Source organism: Piliocolobus tephrosceles, chromosome 14, assembly GCF_002776525.5.
Source record: "Piliocolobus tephrosceles isolate RC106 chromosome 14, ASM277652v3, whole genome shotgun sequence".
Taxonomy (NCBI): domain Eukaryota; kingdom Metazoa; phylum Chordata; class Mammalia; order Primates; family Cercopithecidae; genus Piliocolobus; species Piliocolobus tephrosceles.
In genome coordinates this window covers 18548665-18554028 of record NC_045447.1, presented here as the reverse complement: position 1 = coordinate 18554028, position 5364 = coordinate 18548665, and positions in this window count along the sequence as shown.

Below are 5364 nucleotides of genomic sequence, written 5' to 3'. Positions count from 1 at the left end.
GATGGGGGGTGGGGGTGGCATAGGAGGAGCGTGTGCGCATGCACAAAGCATGAACAACAGGTCGTGAGGGGATTGAAGGGGAGTAGATGAGTTGGTGGGAATGGATATGGAGGCCTTTAAGGTGCTCAAGATGTCTCGGCCTAATAAGGGGGTAGGGCATGAGGGTATAATGAGGAACGAGTGCACAAAGTAGTTGTTGGCCAGGCAGCAATTAAGGAGAGGAGTTTTTCACGGAGTGGACGGCCTTCCGTTTACTCCTACTACGGAGATATTGGATGGAAGGCTAGGTCCAGAGAAGGATGGCAAAACAGAATAGGTAGCCCCACTGTCGATCAAAAAATTAATTACTTACCCGCTACCAGGAGAGTTACCCGTGGCTCGGCGAGGGTGATGGGGGTCCCCGAGTCTTGGCACCTTCAGTTATCATCGTCCAGATGTAGAAGCTGGAAGGAGCTCCCAGGATCCTGGGAAAGGGGGTCACGTTGAGACGTGGCACCTGTTCTCAGGGTGGGGCAATCAGACTTCCAGTGTCCTTCCTGTTGGCAAGCAGGGCAGGAGGTTGCTGGTGGACAAGGGTTAGGACATTCACTGGCCCAATGTCCTGACGCCTTGCACTTATAGCAAGGCTACGTTGGGGCTTGGGGACCTTGTGGACACCTGTTGGCATAGTGTCCTGCCTTGCCGCACTTATAGCAGGCTCCTTTTGTAGCCCTGGAGTCTGTGGGGTGTGTGCTCTCTGGTCTGGGGTTACGACTGGGCTGTAAAGCCACTGCTAGGAGCTGTGCCTTCTGTTTGAGGCCAGCCTGCCGCTGTGCCTCAGCCGTCTCCTCTCTGGAGTTATAGACCTTAAAGGCTAATTTAACTAGGTCTTGTGTTGGTGTCTGAGGACCATCCTCTACCTTTTGAAGTTTTTTACTAATGTCAGGAGCTGATTGGGAAATGAAATGAGATGCCAAAATGGTGGCCCCTGTGGGGGAGGCCGGATCTAGCTGGGTATATTGGGTTGGAACCTCAGTCAGCCTATTTAAGAATGCGGCTGGATTTTCTTCCAGATTTTGAATAATTTCTTTTAATTTGTTAAAATTTACAGTTTTGTTTGAGGCTGCTTGCATACCAGCCAACAAACACTGGACCATTATGTCTCACCTACGGCGCCCAGGCTGGCCTGCTTGGTAGTCCCAGTCTGGGTCTGCCAAGGGGACTGCTTGCTCCCCTAGTGGAATCGCGGCATCAGTTAAATGTAGTTGGTTGGCATTCTGCCTGGCGGCCGCTAGAATGCACTCTTGCTCCTCAAGGTTTGGGTAGAGGTTAGGATAACCTGGAGGTCATGCCAAGTTAAGTCATAGGCCTGACAAAGGTATCTAAATTCCTTTATGTATATGGTAGGATTAGCTGAGAAATCACCTAAACGCTTCTCAATTTTGGAAAGATAGGCCAGTGAAAAAGGGACATGTACTCTGACTACCCTCTCTGCCCCAGCTACCTCTCGCAAAGGCGCTAACACTGTAGGAGGGTGTGGGGCAGGAGTGGGGGGCATCAGCAGGGCACTTAGAGCAGGTGTGGGCAGAGATAGGGGACTCAAGACAGCCAGTTGGGGGCCCCAAAGGAGGCACGGGACCGAGTGGATTACTAGTAGATAAGGAGGAGGAAGGAGGAGTCTGGATGGGAGGAGGAGGAGGAGTGTAGGGTGGGAGTGAGGGTGTGGAGAGAGCAGGGAGAGAAGGAGGAGTATAGAGCAGGTCGGGACGAGAGCATAAGGCCCAAAAGCCTTGTATGTAATTAATTTCGGACCACTTGCCTAGCCGCTGGCAGAAATTGCTGAGGTTGATCAGAACATTGCGGTCTAGGGTGCCCTCTGGTGGCCACTGAGACTGATTGTCTAGTTTGTATTGGGGCCACGCCACAGTGGAAAGGAAAATTAACCGCTTCCTCCTAAGGTCTTGTTCGAGCTGTAAGGTTTTTAAATTGGCTAGGAGGCACCCTAAGGGGGTGCTCTTTGGAAATTTGGACTGGGGGTTTCCCATTTGTTTCCTCTTTACTTACACAATGGACACAAGGGAAAGGGAACTGGATCTCTGCCTGGCATCATTACCTTCAGGCAGACGTCTCCGTCCTGAACGGGTCTCTGGAGCCACTTGGTGGCTCAAAAGTGGGCCTCGGACCTGCGCAGGATTTTTGGCTGAGGGAGGTAAAGAGGAGACAAGGGCACTTACCCCAGAGAGGCCGTGAGAGTGAGGGAAGCGGGTCTCAGGTCCTGGTCCATCCGCGGTGTGGGAGCAGGAGGAGGTTCCTCAATCCTTAGAGGCCTGAGGAGGGGTCTCCTCCCGGGTTTCGGCACCAACTGATTTGCTTTCTAAGAAACTGATTTGCTTTCCAGGAAACTGATTTGCTTTCCAGGCTCACCAGGGCGAGTATTAAAGGACCAGCGAGTAGGCAAGGCTAGGAGCAAAACTGCAAGTTTAATTTTTGGTCACCTAGCTTCAGGGAAGAAGGTGTGGAGGGTGAGGTCTGTCGGCCTCTGGCAAAGGAGGCCGAGAGAGTAGCCCGGTGGAGCTCTCGGGTGGAGTTCCTGATGCAGTCCCGACAGGAGTGGGGGCTGAGGAAGGCCGCGCAGTGCACTGGCCGGGAGCAGCTTTTCTAGGAATGGGAGGACAATAGGCGGGACACGGGCGTGTCGGGGGGCGTTCCGTAGGTGCAGCCAAGTAAATCTTGGTCTCTTTGGATTGACGTCACCTGGCACATGCCCGGTTGATCTGCACCTTCCCGGGTGCTGGCTGCATTTTCGAGCACATGGGAAAAGTTGGTGATGAAGAACCCGGAAGTGCGCCATCTTGCCTCTGTTCGTCCAAACACCCGTTATGTCTCATGGGAATGGGATCTCACCATGCTTCTCCTTGCCTCCATGCTTTTGCATACTGGGACCCTAGGCCCCCCTCCTACCACCACCTGCCTACTTGTTACAGACAACACCTCCTCTGGAAGACCCTTCTGGCCATCCCAGAAAGAGTGACTCACCACTCTTTGGTCTGCCATGGCAGTCAGCCTATTGCTGCTCGTGGCACCTGAGCAACATAGAGGAGTCCCTGCCCTCATGGAGTTTATAGTCTATGGTGGGAAAACATGACCAAGGATAAGCATAACACATACAAAACTGACACAGCACGAAGCCAGCTAAGTGGCATCAGGTACACAGGGGCAGGTTGGGATTACGAATAGGGGCAGAAGGTCAGTGTAGTCCTGACTGAGATGGTGACATCAAGGAGGTGAGAGACTAGGCCATGTGGATGTCTGTGGAAAGAGGATTCCAGCAGAGAGAGCAGCCGGTCTTTGAGGCAAAGCATGTCGAGTGTGCTTAGGGAAAAGCAAGGGAGCCCCATGGCTGGTCTGGAGGGAGCAGAGAAGGAGGGGAGAAGGGCTGGTGGCCCCTCAGAAAGGCAGATCTATTTGGTTAAGAAGCTCAAGAAGTACTTGTTGAACAAATTGAATTGAAATTTGAAAAGATTCTTATAGTCTATATAGCAAAAACTACATGAATAATGAAAATGGGGGAACGCCAGTGAAATTTCATGGCTATATGATCAGAGCACAGCCGGCGGGAGGACGTCCGGGGAGTTCTGAGAAGCAGTGTCTCCAGCCAGGATGCGGGACTCGTGTCCACCTTGGGCTGGCAGAGCAGGGAGCAGGAGCACAGGCAGCAGAGGCTGCGTTCATTTCCTAGGGCTGCTGGAACAAAGCACCGCACACTCAGCAGCTTGGAACAACAGAAGTCTATTCTCTTGCAGTCCTGGAGGACAGAGGTCTGAAACCCAGGTGTCAGCAGGGCTGTGCTCCGTCTGAGGCTCGGGGTGGAATCTGTGCCTGCCTCGTGGCTTGTTGTCATGTGGCCATCTTCTCGCTGTGTCTGTGTCTTCACATGGTGCCCTTCTCCCCTGTCTCTCCCATTTCTTACAAGGACACCGGCCATCCTGGACCAAGGGTCCACCCTGTGCTCTTCTCCCCTGTCTCTCCCATTTCTTACAAGGACACCAGCCATACTGGACCAAGGGTCCACCCTGCTCCAGTAAGACCTCATCTTAACTAATGACATCAGCAATGACCCCATTTTCAAACAAGGTTACATTCTGAGGTACTAGGGGTTAGGACTTCAACATATCTTTGGGGGGACACAATTCAATCCATACCAGAGGCTTAACCTCCCAGGGACCCAATGGGTGACTCTGGTGCTCCACTGGGCCTCTATGGGCCTCGGTGTGTCACCTTGTAAGACCAAGAGGCTGACATGTCATCCCTCAGGCACTCAGCTTGTGTCTCTCCAGCTCTTTTTGAAGAAACTTCTCTCCTCTTCTCACTGCACCACCTCTGATCTCCAGCGCAGCAGCACGGGGACAGAAGCTCAGATGATTCCTAACTCTATCTTCACCATAAAACAAATATTTTGAAAAGTCTTTTGATGTCACTTTAATGGAGTGTGGAAAACACTGTTCAACCCCCCGCATTTTTAATTTCATCCTTTTTGCTATTTTTTTCTCTTTTAAAGCTTGTGTTTGCTTTCATGTTACACGTTATTTATTTGGTTGCTTGTCAATTAGTGTCTATTCTCCAAGCGACAAGCACATTAGCAGCTGCAGAGATTGGAATTAAAATTCGCGGCCCAGTTGGTGCTACAGTAGCTGGGCCTGCCCGACTGAGAAAACAGCACCTCTTTGTCATTTCAAAAGATGACCTTCCTCTCACTTCTTCCTGTTTCTGGCTTCAGATTTAATTCCTACTGACTCCTCCGTGGTCACTGCATGGACGTGATGGCTTTGAGATGGATTTTTTTCAAATGCACAAAGGAAGATGTGGGCTCCCGTTAACAGCGGCCTTTGATGATGGTTACTGTAAAACAGGAGTCAGCTGGATTTGAATAACACGCTCTAAATTGCCAGCCTGGGGATCCTAACTCAGCCAGCCTAATACTCCACACCTCCCCTCAGCAGTTCAGCAAACATTTAGTGAGGTGACATGACGTAGTAGAAACAGTCAGACAGACCTAGCTCCACTATCAGCTCCTCGATTTACTGGGGACATGACTCTAAGCAAGTGCATTAACCTCACTGAGCTTTATTTAATCTTCTGAAAAATGGGAGAATTAAACCCAGCCACACATGGATGTTGTAAGAACTGAGACTGTGTGTAGAGCTTTGCAATCCGAGCTTCCATGTCTGATTCCTCCAGTGAACCAGAGGCATTTGCTTACATGGGTTAATCTCAAAGCCAGCAGGATTTTGGAGAAAAAGACTGATGATGCCAAGGCTCCATGGTTCTGGGGTGGAGACAGAAGGAGACTGTCCCCAGCCCAGCCCAGGCCTAAATCTAACTGCC